Raw genomic sequence first — 14,692 nt, 5'->3', positions numbered from 1 at the left:
GCAGAGTGTCGACTCAACGCCTAACTACAGCAGAATCTAATATGCCTATTCTTCTCTTTTTAAAGATGTCTTCTAACTAATAGAGCAGGTGAGTGGCCAAACAGTTCAACAGAGTGCGCATCATGCCTCCCAGTACATCTCTGCATTATACTGTGTGGATATTTCAATGCATGTCAGCCCTCCACACAGTTTACTAGTACAAAATGACCTCTTTTCCTACTCTGCGGTTGAGATTAGCAAGCTTCCACAGCAACATATTAGGCCTAAGATGATTATCTCAAATCTTAAAGGTGTGAGGTGATGGGTAAATGCTCATGGTTAAAACAATCCTCTTCTCACAGTAGTTTATGTAACACACACTCCCACATAAACAAGCAAATGCATACACAATCACACTCTAGAACACATTTATTTTGAGAAAGTCTTTCTTGATCCTCAGCCTTGCAGAGTTATTTAGTGAATTCTTTTGCACTAAAACTAATATATAAAAACACTTACCTTTAAGTGTGTGTGTTTACTGTATGTGTAAGTGTGTGTCTGTGTATGTACTGTGGGGCCCAAGGCGTCGATAGGTAGATCATTAAAAGTAAGAGAAGCTAATCCTGGGCGCATTAAGGGAGTTGGCTGTGAAATGGGCACACGCGTCGCGCAGCGAAAAGAAAACAGGATAATTGAATTGACCTGGGTCACTGCACGGATTACCAGCACGTCCTCGCCATCCCAGGCTCCTCCCCCCTCTCTCTGGGGTTTAGGGAAGGACCTTCTTGAAAGGGCGAGAGGAGGGAAAAGAGAGAGAGAGAGAGAGAGAGAGGTGTGTGTGAGGTAGGAGAAATGGAGGAAGAAAGGGAGAAGCAAAAGAGAGACAAAAAAAGAAAGACGGAGGGGACATGGTGTCCGTATAGGTTTATGAGGGTTTGTCTGTTTTCCTCTAAGTGTCCTGAGCCCCAGATTTTGTGACCTGCTGTCAGACCTTATTACCATGCCCAAGTACTTCTGTTAAGCTTCGGAGTCACACACATGTGCATAACCACATACACCCAGTTTCAAAGTTGTGTACTCTGGTAGAAGGTAGAGTTGGAGTCTGGCTGTGGTGAAGCAGCCATTACCGAGAGAGGTGTTTTCTCACCTAAAGGTTAGAGGAAGTCTAGTGTTGCGGTTGGTGTAGGTTCACCTGGTGCGCGCCAAAGAACCACCATTTATCCCCACACTGAGCCAGTTTCAGGGCTGAGCTCACAATGAAGAAGTGCTGGTAAAGGAGGAAATAAGAGTCTTTGTATCATGAGATTATCAACTACTTGGGTCTCCTTCACAGGGCTGACCTTGCCATTTAGGAGTAATAGATCGTGTTACCACTGGGCTGACATTACGTGCAGTATGGCTGGCAGGATATGTTTCACTATTGTATGTTTAGTCAGTTAGCAGGAGGTGGGTGCTGTGTGTTTAGCAAAGGTTTGGGGGATTGCTGAACAGGTTTAGTCAGGTCATTATTGGTCTGTGGCAGTGTAATATTTTGGTAGTGGAAGTGCTGCCTGACTTCGGCTATGTGTTGACCAAAAGTTGTTACGGTGGTTCGTACAGTTTTAGTTTGATCAATTGAGAGTAATAAATACACAGGATCTGTAAGGGCTTAAAGGAATTTGTCTACTTAAGTCTCCTTAAGTCCAGGATTTTGTCACCTCGAGTAGAAGATCCAAATTACATCTAAAGCCACATAGAAGGACCAACAAATTAAAAAGCGATTTCCATAGAATTCGATTCTAATAAGTCCATTTCTGGCACCATTTAAAGACTTCTAATTTGGAAACACCAGCTAACATATCAAAGTCTGAAAAACAATAATGTCATTGTTGGATTCTCTATTCAAATAGAGCAATAAATTACTGATCAATTCCTTGATTCAGTTTGTGGTTTTTCATTGATTAAGACAGGATTGTTATTGATTATTCAACTCACCATTTTGCCAGTATAACGATCCTTTTTGTCCAGGGTCAGTGCTTTGGCTTATTTCTACCATTAAGTGTAGGGGTTGTTACTGTGGGCTGGGCCTGTTGTTCCACGAAGTCCAGTTGTTGTTTTCCATGAAGAGATACGGTGGGTACGGAAGGAGAGAGGGCACCTTCAGTCTGAGATTAGCTTAATTGCTTCATTCCTTATTGATGAGAAGTGCCTAGACACACATTCTCTTTCTTGCTCTCCTTCATCTGTGATCAGTGTCCATGCTTTACTATCAGACATGCTTATGTTACATAGAACACAGGGGCTGCCTGACTGTGGATTTCATTGGATTATTCTGTAATATAAGGATAGCATATGGTGGTGTAAAGGATCAGTGTATTAGCACAGAGCTGTTTCAAAGCGTTTGTATGAAAATACCGTGTCCCTGTGTTGACATACACAGCTTAAGGAATTAGGATTTGTTTTCTTTAGATCTCTTTCCCTTGCAAACATCTGCTGTGTTCTCTTGATGTCATTACTGAGGCCACTAAGCATTCGATTACCTTTTCTCCCTCTCGCTAATGCTTGATCTCACTCTATCTTATGCTCACCTTGTCTGCTGAGACAAATATTTGATCATGCTACATGTGAATTAGGTAAAAAGGAAATCAGCACTGCTTGCGTTCCTATGATCTGATCACGTGCATGTATTTTTTTCCTGGAAAATATTATATTAGAGGTGACAATTTTGAAGAGGAGAGTTTTAAATAGTCTCCGCTTCTCCTCTCTGCTTATGTTGTACACCTTTAAACAATTACCTAAAATTATTTTTAGTTTGCCCTCGCTGCTTCATCCAGACCTGGATTAGAAAACATCTGCAAATCAAAGACACAGTGGTTTAAAAATTGCAGTTTTTAAAAAAAAAAACAATAATTCAATATATTTTTCGTTCATGCATCGTCTCAGATTTTCTTCTTGTAATCAATGTAGTGCTGGAACAATGACTCGATCAGTCAAGATACAGAAAATAATCTGAAAATTATTATTTATCACGTCACTTGTCAAACAAAAATGTCAAATGTTTGCTTGTATTACCCCTTAAGCATGAGGATAGGCTATTTCTTCTGTTTCTCTTCAAAGCTCAATATTGTTTGTGAAACGCAACTTAAAAAAAGTCTGGCTGTTTTCACTCGTTTTAGATATTTTATAGACTAAAGAAATTAATTAAGTATTACATGTATTACTAAAGAGAAAATAAATGTCAAACCCTTATTTAATTACAGACATTTAATAACTTTTAGATACTTTATAAATCACACATAATGTCAAGGCTGGTTGTGTCCTTGCTAAAATATGTTTCTCTTTACTGACATTTGAGTTCCTTTAAGATTCCAGACATTATCCAGTAATTTCCTTGCAAAGTAAGGAAATAATTATTATACATGGAAAAAGTTGTCTCTGTAATAGAGATCTTTGAATCTATAAATGTGTGGTTCTACTTTTAAAAAGCTGCATTTTTGAAGATTTTGAGGTGTCACCTCTTTGAAAGATATGTCATTTCGGATGCTGAATTATTTACTGTATGACACTTTCACTATCATTTAGAAGAAGTCTAGCGAAAACACGAGTTAATGATTGATTTCTTTCCTACTCCCTTTATACTTGGGGCAAACACCAACTTGATCTTTATCCCACATAATAACAGCACTGGAAATACTTTTTGTTTGTTTTTCTCGCTGGTATTAACACACACACACATATACACACTGACCTTTAGTGGACGCTTGGGGGATTTTGGCAATCCGGTACATGGCCAGTGTGATGTACACACACTCACACACACACACACACACACACACACAGCTTAGAGCATCTGATTATGTAGACGTGAACAGTTCAATCACACGTGGGCTGTTCTTTCCATTTCCCTCTAGCTGTTGCACATTGATTACATCGAGAATCTTTTTTGAAATCCAACATCTTTATCTGACTCTCTTCCTCTGCACCATGTGGCCACAGAGTTCCCCTCTTCAACCACTAATACACACATGCATACAGACACACACTCTCACACACATGCCCACAATGATGTACTAGAAGAGTAAAAACATTTTTCCATAGAACTTTGTCCTGTTTATTCCTGTGAGCATGTGAGTGCTGCACTTAGCGCTGCATGTTTTGGCTTGTTTAAGGGCAGACCTTCATCTTTTGGAGCTGCGGAGCCTCCTGGACTCACCTGGGGCCCGCAGACAGGCGTTCTTAAAACTGCCCTCTAGTTTGCACTTCTGCATAAACTTTCTCACTTTTTTTCTCTCTTTCTGTCTCTCTTTCCCTCTCTGTGCTCCTCTCCCTAAGTCTCGGCAGTCTAAAGGTGAACACTTGAAATAATGAATCGCATCCCCCTTTCGCCCCCTTCCTCTCTGTATTCCAGTTAAGACTCTCCCCATAGTATTTGCACTTCATTAAACTTGAAATAGGTTTAATATTTAAAACACCGTGAACAGATTTCAACCCCCTCACCCCTCGCACACCTCTCCACTTTTTCTCTTCCTTCTCCTCGCTCTTGGTTTAATAATCTACTCTCATATTTCGTCCCTAATTCACTCCTCCTTCATTAAAAACCAAAATAGATTTAATATTTCAGACTGTGTGGACTTAATTTTTAACCCCTTTATTCATGGCTTGGTGCTTGACATGCTGTGGGTTAGAAAACTACATCATGTTGAGGCCTCTACCCCTGCATTTTCTCCAATATATTCATGCATTTTCTCTTTTTTTTATTTTTGTGGCTCTTGGTTCATCCTTCTCACTTTTTCCACAGTCAGTCTATTATCAGTTCTGTCTCTCGATGTCTTTGTACTCCAGGCCTCTCTCTGCGTCTTGTTCTGTCTCCCCCACCCCGTTTGATCTGCGTCTTTGTCCCCTGACTGCGTAGATGATTTCAGCCCTTTCCTCTTACCCTATTGACTTTTGTTGCCTTCTCACCCCACCTCCCTCAGTTTCCCCGTCATCCTCTCCTTCCCCTTCTTGTCCCCTGCCACAGCGCACACACACACTCATTTCCCCACTTGTGAACTGTGTGTTATAAAGAGGGGTTGAATGCTTGTTTTGTTCTTTTGGGAGCAAAGACTAAAACACTGTTCTGTACCGCTTTTTTCTTCTTTCTGTGTCTCTCTCTCATGTCAACCTCCTGTTTGGGCCCATCAAAAAAAAAAGTTCCATTATCACCGTGGTAACCAACCATTTCTCACCACCCACCAGCCATCTTTGTCATATGACCTCACATCCTGCTGGACATTATGGGCAGTCCACCAGCTAAAAGCCCCTTCTCCTACTCCACCACGCCATCACACTCACACACACACACACACACACACATTCACACAATTTTTCACACTCTTGCTGCCTGTCTTTTTCTCTCAGAGCACTCTCTTTTTCAGTTCTCAATACTGACACCTGCTCTATTTATAATTCTCTGGCTTTACAAGAGCCATTTTGGACAGGAAGCTGCCCCCTCCCCACTACTGACCGTGGCTTTTTTCCAAAACGTCAGCACCCCCCACCTCTCCACCTCCTGCCCCTGGAACAGGACAGAGAAGGATTGCTGGGTGTGTGTGTAAGTGTGTTGAGGTTAAAGATTAGCCATCCCACCCTGAGTGTACCTGGGTTGGGCCCATGTGTGTTCTTTAGTTAGCCACAGCTCACACACACTGTAAACATTCACCAACTAACTTAAATATTTAAATATAAACACGTGTCATAAAAAACTTTAGTACAGGACAATCGCTTCTTTGCATTGCTGCATTGCAATTGAAAACATATGTGTTCGCACTTACACACATCTCTTGGCATTGATTAGGTCGAAGAATTAAACTACCCATAATGCATCTTGACAGGATGTCCTGTTGGCATGGTGCAGTGGTGGGTGGGTCAGGAGGTTTCTGTGGTTTAACATTCACGGTAGCAGTATCCCCACAGCTAAAACCCCACCCCCACATCACACTCCATCACCTACCCCCAATTGTCTATAAACAGATATATTAATGGCTGCGGTTAACTTTGTAGATCACACACACATCCAGCATTCTCTAAAACTCATCTCAGTCTATATATTCTAATGCTCACTGGCATCTGGAAAAGAATTATGCCTTAGGGACTTTACAAAATATGACACACACTACCCTATTCTTTAATGTAAAAAAAATATTTATAATATAATAAAAAGATTTAAATTTTGTCATTTCTATTATTATAGTTGTTTAGAAGCTATGAACAGGAAGTGAATTAATGCCTATGAGTCAGTTAGCTGTCAGTTATGGCTTTGTTGTTTGATTTTTAGTTTTGCCTTTATCTTCGTTTAGATTTTGTCAAATTGGCACCAATAAAATTATGCCGAGTTAGCTATTACCAGTCCTATTTCCATTGCACACATGAGTGTACAGATAATTATTACTGGGATGCTTTGACACTAAAGAAAACTTTAAGATGTGATGATTCTCAGGCAGGTTTTTGGTTTTGGTTTGAGTATTAAGTTTGATGCTGTCTACAGCAGTTGGGTCCTAATAATGTTAAAGTAACTGGCCTCAGACCTTATGTAACGTGTGTTAGCCTTATAGACATCAAAAAAAGTATGGAATTCTTCCTAAACTTTACATATTACATACTAGAGAGGATTAGTAATTAGTAATAGTAAGGGTCCCTGTACCTGTGAGCCTGGCAGCACTGCTCACTGTGGCTTAAGTGTCACACAACAAGGTATTTACTTCGACGTAGTTGAGCACAAGCAACCAGGATAGTAAGAAAAGTGAAGTGTGTGTGTGTGTGTGTGTGTGGTGGTGGTGGTGGTGGTGGGGGGGGGGGGGGGGGGGGTTGTTTGTGAAAGAGAGAGAGAAAGAGAGAGAGAGAGACTGGCAGACTGACTGACAAGGAGAAGCAGAAACAGTAACTTTCATGAAGTTTAACCTTTACAGTAAACTCATAGCTCGATCTGTGTTCTGTTTCTCTCTCGTTTTCAGTCGACCTGAAGTTCCTCTTTCTGTCTTTCTGTTTATTTTAGAAAGGTGCCTTTGTTCTGTTTACCATACCCACTCCCTCAGCAGTCTCTACCCCATCAGACCAGTAGAAAAGGGGAGAGGGGGGGGGAGGGAGGTTGGAGTTCCATGATGTTTGGACAAACGGACAACCCGAACAGGATATAGAGGTCTACAGCCTGTGGGTGTGTCGGTTTGGCTGAGGTGCAGCTCGCACACAAACACACACATATGTGCACGCACACATATGAGTGCACACAATCGTGGGAGTGTTCCCGCTGGAGGGCAAAGTCTCCCTTCCTCTTACACATTCATTCTCTCCTTTCCCTCCTTCCCTCATTCCCCCTTTCTGTAGTCACACCCCTCCACACCTCCTTCCTTTCTCTTTCTCCTTCATCCCTCATTCCATCTCTTGTGACAAACCCCCCTCCTCGTTTTGAAACGAGGAAAAAAAGGAAGTGTTAAAGATACAGAAGAGTTGGCCAACAGCAATGAGAAACTAAGAGGGAGAGGCCAAAATCACCACAGGGGACAATTATGGCTTGGGTTGTGTACATACACAAGTGTGTGTGTGTGTGTGTGTGTGTGTGTGTGTGTGTGTGTGTGTGTGTGTGTGTGTGTGTGTGTCTGTCTGTGAGAGAGATTCTTTTTGGGTTTGATAGTTATAGAGGCGTTGAAGACAGTCCTGGAAGCCACACGATGTCCTTCACAACTATTTGTCCCCTCCTCCTCTCCTCCATCACTCCTTCCCTCTGTCTGTTTGGGCCTTCCTTTCCATCCCATCAGTTCACCCTGTCACTTCTGTTTTTACTCATCTTGTACATTGGAGCTACGGCCATTTCTTCTGTACAGTACAGTGTGTGTGTCTTTGTGTGGTTTCACATTGAGTATATGGGCTTTAAATAAAGGCATGGCTATGGGTTACACTTCCCCTACATCACTAGGATCTATGTTTGTTTGTTATGTAAAACTGGAACTTCCAGGTTCTGCTCTGAGAGTCAGAAACATACCTTATAATCATACTGATATTCTAAATAAATCAAATTACTAAAAAACCCAGTTCCCAGCAGTTTTACTCAACCATTCATTGTGGGCTTCATTCCATTTGATTTGACAGGGAAGTTAGATTTTTGACACGTTATATCATTAATAAAGTTTTTGTGTTTTTTTGCAACCTTAGATGAATCATTTCACAAGGCATAAACCATTACAGGTTCAAAGTCACTAACTTCACAGACTGAGGCAAGTCAAGTGTAAGTTATACAATATTTTATATTAATAATAGATATATTGACAATGTTTAATCAAAAAGGGGACCCTCGTGCTAGCAAATGGAAATTAGCATGCAGTTTCCCTTAAGCTCTACTGAGCTTTTTGGCATCTTTCAGCTTATTGTTCTTATTTTTGTCCCCCGACATTATATTTTGGTTCACTGTCCTGTTTTGTTAGACCTTTCTTTAGCTTAACTTCAGGAAGATGTTTCACTTTCTCTAAAAGACAGATGAAATAGATTGCATTCAGATGCAAACAACAGCTAGCCTGGAATTAATGTCAGAACTTTCTATCCTCTGCTCTTTGTCATCAAACATGATGATGGTTTTATAAAAGGAGGCCAAAAATCCTTTGTTCCTGCTGTCTTCCCCAACCCTATTGCCCCAGAACCTCCCTGCTTGTTCTTCTCATTGTTTCCTCCTTACTCTGCCCTATCGTCTTGCAACTCTTTCCTCCTGACTACCCTCATATGCTTCAGCAGCAGCAAGCAAAGAATAACTTAATCTGATCCACTTGAGCTCCTCTTTATCTCTCCTCAGTCCCCACCCTTCTACCTTATAAGTCAGTATGTGAAAATATAAAATGGGTCACGGGTATGTTTAAGGTTGGACCTCCCACAACAAGGGTACCTGTAGGTTTTTTTTTACACTAATTCTCAGTTGAGACTAGCGTCTGACCTGAGTGAAAAAATCTTTATCTGAATTCAGAGTGAATGAGAGACTCCTTCAGTGGTGGAAGGTGAGCAAAGGAGTTTCAGAGTTTGTTCTAAGTATGTGTATGCATATCTGTGTGTGTGTGTGTGGGAACGCATATGAGATAGAGAGGTAGGGAGACAGAGTATGTGTTTTCATGTGTGTATGGTGTAATTGTCTGTGACCCTGGCAGTTTTTTTTTCTTTTTGTGGTTAGACTGTTTGGCCTTCCCATAGTTCCTCTGGCCTGAGAGACATCCAGCTTCAAGGTTTACTCAGTGTGTGTTTTACAGAAGGGTAGAAAGGGAGCAGTGGGAGTTGAAGGTGGTTTGATAGTGCAGGACACCGAGACCCTTTACCCTCTCTCTCCCCCTCCATACCCTTCTTTTCAGGCCTTGATAAGTGGAGCCGGAGTCTGTGGGGGTTATGGCTTTCTGTCTGGCACAAACACACACATAAACATAGAAACACACAGAGACACACACACACACAGGGATCCGCCCGTTCTACATTCCTGTGTCCGACTAAGGAAGCAGCCTAGCCGTCTTCCCCTCCACTCCCAAATTATCCCCTTCTTCTAAAGTCGCTGCGTACTTATCACACGCCTCTCTACCTCTCTCTTCCATTCTGACTCATACATACCTCCTTTATCGGCCATGCTTCGTCCTCTCTATCCTTCCTCTGAACACACAAACTGCAAGTCTAATCATCTAATCTGAGTTGTTAAATGTTTTACAAGAGCAAGTGAAAAAGAGCTGCCGGTACAGTGAGATAATGTCACCTTTTGCAGTCAGTCACCTCTTGCAAATCATGTTCAAAATGTGTCTTGTGCTGTTATGTGATCTGTCAGTCACTGAAAACACAAAAAACTGTATTAGAAACAATTACCCCACTGTAAAGGGAGAGAGTTCATACTGTAGGATAAATACAATTCAGAAACATAATTTCAGATCTTTTAGCTCATCTGACCTTCTTGTTTAATCACCTTTTTCAATTTTTTGGTCATTACGTGAACTCTTACATGGACTCCCACCTCTCCCTCTCACCCTCTGTCTTTTCACTCCCTCCCCTTTCGTTGTTTGACTCTGTTTGTATCTTTTGCCCCTCTCTCCCTCCCTTTTACCTCCCTCTCTTTATTCCTCTCTCCCTTTCAGGGGTGTGTTACAGGGGTTATGAAGGGGTCATGTGTTCTCATGCTGCCCTTCTCTCTAATGGCTTCTTAATGAGAGAGGGAGAGAGAAGCAGGGAGAAGAGCAGTTTGAGAAGCCGGGTGAGATATCAGCAGTTTTGCTCAGGGCACTAACTCTCGCTGTGTGTGTGTGTGTGTGTGTGTGTGTGTGTGTGTGTGTGTGTGTGTGTGCATGCATGACCGTGCGATGCTTTGCACATTGCATGTGCGTGCATGTGCCTGCACTATTTGACTGACCCCTTGCTCCATTTCTAGCTCTTTCCAAGCACTATGTTCCTCTCTGGGGAAAGAGGAAATGACACGTTCGTAGCCTCGAATACGCTCCGGGGCTCGTCACATGCAGTGTCCACTGGGTCTGACTCTAGGGAAGAGGCAGTGGGCAGTGGAGATGACGGAGGAGGAGTGACATGGAAAGGGGGGTAATGGGGTGGCCCGCTCTTTAATTTGCACAGCTTCTGCTGATTTGATCATAAGCAATTAATCTGAATGGCCTGACTCGACTGCAGCGGGAGAAGAGAAGATGAACACAGTGCTCTGTAGTGTGCAGACGTCCCTCTCTGTGGTGTCCACCTCTCTCCACACAGCATGCGTTTCTACTGTTCTTACCCTTCATAATCATATCATAGCCATAGAGCTGACATGCTGTGGCAATTTAGTCTCCACATGATCTTCCCCTGCAGACCAGTGGTTTCACAAGCAAAAAGATTTCTGTGACTCCCGAGGTCATGAAGCGTATTAATCGCTTACAGGGATTTATAATGTTTTAAATCAAGTAAAAAATTTAAAATATATATTTAAACTATTTCAGTGACATTATTTATATGATCATTGGTCACAATCAACTCCATCATGGCTGCAGCTCCACTACTCTGATTATAGAATTAGAGCCGCATCAAGGCCGTCTTCTATTTCAGTGGCATCTCTGGACTTCTGAGAGGCTCATGAAGGCTTGTGGTGTGAGGTTGAAGGTCCAGATTCGCCCTGCCTTGGTCTTGAGATCCGTCCAATGTTTGTCCGCTCAAGAATGACACAGATCTCCACTGATCCACTTACACTAAGCTCACAGCTTGCACAGGTTTGGCTCCCTCACCTATATCTCATTTGTCTCACTTCCTTCCTATGTTTAACCCTCTCTAACCCTCGTTTTGATCCACATCTCTGTACACAGCAAACACTGTAACTCGTTCCTTCACTCTCCCTGTCTGGCCCGGTCTCTCTGCCAGTTTTCCATCTCCCCCTATCTCCCTTGCCGTTGCTTTTTCTCTCCATGGCACCGTACTCCTCCCATGCTGAGTCCAGACTCTCTCCATTGTTGGAGGCAGGTTGCCAAGGATACAAGCACAGAGAGGCACAGTCTTAACGTTATGAGATGGGAGAGATGAGCAGCGAGAGGGGCAATAGCCTGTGTTCACTGGGCAGCCTGACGACACGCTGATGCTTACCAGAGAACACATAACACCCCCTGCTCCCTACTCAGAAAAGTGTCCCTCTGTGGACGGAGCACAGTGACACTGGCTGTTTGTCAAGGAACCTCTTGTACTAGTTGTCTTCTCACATCCCACCTGTAGTGACTGTTATGTATGTTTGCAGTGCATAGCTGTGTCGTGTTTTTCTTCATTTGATGAGGGTTCTTGAGTGGTCAACTGATAAAGTCTTTGTTCATCTTAACAAAAGTCTGGAAAATGTCTAAATATCAAAACTGGAGAATATTTGACGACATTACAGCTTATGTTTGCCTCGATACTAATACCGCAAAAAGCTCCATCTTTCTCTGTCGCTTTCCAATACACTTCCACTAATTTATTCCAAGACAGTTTGAACCCATTTCCCATATAAATCAATCGGTTTCCTAGGTTTTCTTATAAAATGAGCAGTTGTTCTTAATTCTTGCACATTGATCTGCCTTATGGTGCATAGTGATTTTGGCCTGATGGTTTTGTAAGAGATCCCCCTCAATCATGTCACAGTGCTAATGTCAAAGAAGACCAAACAAATCAATTATTAAGAAGTAGGCTCTTCACACTTATGTGAGATATGTGTGATGAATCCAGGATTCAGCTTGGCCATAAGATCAAAGCTGCATGATCACTGGAGGTAACTCACTTACTGTGTAATTTTTAATCAAAGAGACAAACGTTAATTGTCAAAATGCCGCAGCAGCAACAACGTCCTACAGTTGAAGCCTATATACTTAACAAATACAGTTTGAGGGCCATACATGACAAATCTCAGGTCACGTAAACATTTGTGACTATACAGATGTAAGAGCCGCTGAACACACCCCAATTAAATATGTCTTCACATGTAATTGACCTCTTTTCCTAATCCACTCCACCTCGTCCAGTTGGAAATATTTTGATTGTTGTTTGCTTGTCCTAAATTAATTTCTTGGGAGCACTTAAGAAGCAATTCTGGTTAGTTAGTTGCCCTGAGCCTTAAAGCCGGTCAGTGTAAGTCTGTGTTGTGAGCATGTTAACCCACAGGCTCTGTACAGCATCCCCACCCAGAGTATCTGTCGTTTTCCTCCTCCACTTTCCATTATCCCTCCTCGCAACCACTCTCTCTCCCACCTCACCCTTCAAATGCGACCCTAGACCAGGCTGGACGGGGCTTTTGGGCTCGTGCCCGCTCACCAGTTCCTCCCCTGTGCATAAAGCCAAGACATAACTGCTCTCTGTCTCTTTCTCTCTCTCCCTCTTTCTCTCTCTCTCTCTCTCTATCTCTCCATCTCTCTCCCTCGTTGCTTTTAGCACAAAGCCCTGCGTGTCTGCCTTCCTTCCCCACCCAGCATTCTTTCCCCATGCAGACCTCTCCCCCGCTCTTACTCTCTCTCGCTGTCGATTTCCCTCCTACCCGCCAACTCGCTCAGCCTCACCCTACCTTTCATTAGCCCACTCTTTATCTCACATACTCACTCGGCTCGCTCTCTCCCCCTCCACTCTCCTATCTTTCCAGCTTTTACACTCCCGTTCTCTCTCTCTCTCCCCTCAGTTGCTTCAGCTTTTGTTTCTGATACATCTTCATTTATTTCTCACTCTCCCTCTTTCCCTCCTGACCCTATTATTTTTATATTCTCTTTCCCTCTGCCATCACTCCCCCTCTCTCCCTCTTTCTCTCTTTCTCTCTCTCTACCTCCCTCCCACTCCTCTCAGTCCCTCTAAGCGGCATTAACTCCCCAGATTACCTTGAGCCCTGCAATTCTCCATCCCCCACGAACTCACCCGCTCCCTCTCTTCCTCCCCTCCTTCACTGATTCACTTCCTCATTGAGACTACATTCACACAACTGCAATTACTTTTGAAAGAAAAGATACACTTTATTTGACATCATAGATCTCAGTTGTAGGAAATGTAGAAAATCTCAAATGTAGGAAAATGAATAAGTATCATCATTGTTGTTTTCTTTACAGCATTAATCAACAAAAAAATCACATTCAATGCACATTTCACCTAATGTAACTACCATAAAATAGCAATTAAATCCTGGATCAGTATTACTTAAATAGGGAAATCCTTCACTTCTGTGTGGAAACATCTATCAAATGACCCACCAAAATAAAACACTGAATACAATTTTAATATGAATGAATTAAATGAGTTATTACATAGATGATTACAGTGGAAAGACGGTTGTCTTTTGAGCCTTGACATCATTGTCTTCTAAGGCTTATGATATACCTTCAATCACATACACTGATCGGGCATAACATTATGAACACCTGTGCAATTTAATGCATTCCAATACAGTGGCTCTGCCTTGAATTTTAAATAGGGTGGCCAAAACATTAGAACCGCCTCATCTTATAATGCACGGCTCCACTACCCACTTAGATCTCAATAATAAACACATAATATTATCACCTTTCTGACAGTTTCAAGCTAAAAACTGAAAATTATAACCTCGTAAATGTGAATTCACAGCAGAGCCACTGTGTAAGGATGTATTAAACTGCACAGGGTGTCAAAATGTTGTTCCTTATTGGTGTATATTTGTATATTCCCAAGTGCATTGGCTTTCACAACTTTAGTGGCTGTGGGTGGGCAGTTGCTGGGGTTCAGTGTCTTGGCCATTGACATCTCGACATATGGACAGGGGAGGTCGGGCCATGAACTGCCAAGCCTGGGGTTGATGGTTGACCGCTCTACCCACTGAGCCACTGCTGCCCCTGTTCACCACTTTCAGGTGTAGTGGTGAAATTCACTGTGCCAGTTTGGCAAACCTTTGGGAAGATGAGGGTCTAATCATCCCAGGTCAACAACTTTTTACTGTGAACTTGTTTTGCAAAACCTAAACGAAGGTTATTATGTGGTTAATAAGATAAGAGGAAATGGCGACATGCTTTACATCTACTGGCCCATCGCCCTTATGTTTAATTGCATCTTTCAGACATGCAGCGTTGTCATCTTCATGTTGCCCGAGCATTTTAAATTTAGTTGGCTTACAGTAGACATACTCGCACACTAACTCGCTCACCCCCACATCACTACCCACCCTCCCTCCCACAGCCTCTGTAACCTCCCCCTCACCTCTCCTCACTCCCCTTCACTCACCCACCCACCCACACTCCATCACCCC

At 42.6% G+C, this 14,692-nt stretch overlaps 1 protein-coding gene across 4 annotated transcripts in view; it reads left to right on the top strand.

Moving 5' to 3' along the window:
- The window catches only part of zbtb46 (zinc finger and BTB domain containing 46), a 56,302-nt gene that overhangs the window by 21,382 nt on the left and 20,228 nt on the right, over positions 1-14,692 (top strand). The window lies entirely within an intron of this gene.

Source organism: Channa argus, chromosome 13, assembly GCF_033026475.1.
Source record: "Channa argus isolate prfri chromosome 13, Channa argus male v1.0, whole genome shotgun sequence".
Lineage (NCBI taxonomy): Eukaryota > Metazoa > Chordata > Actinopteri > Anabantiformes > Channidae > Channa > Channa argus.
This window is presented reverse-complemented; position numbering and strand designations above follow the sequence as displayed.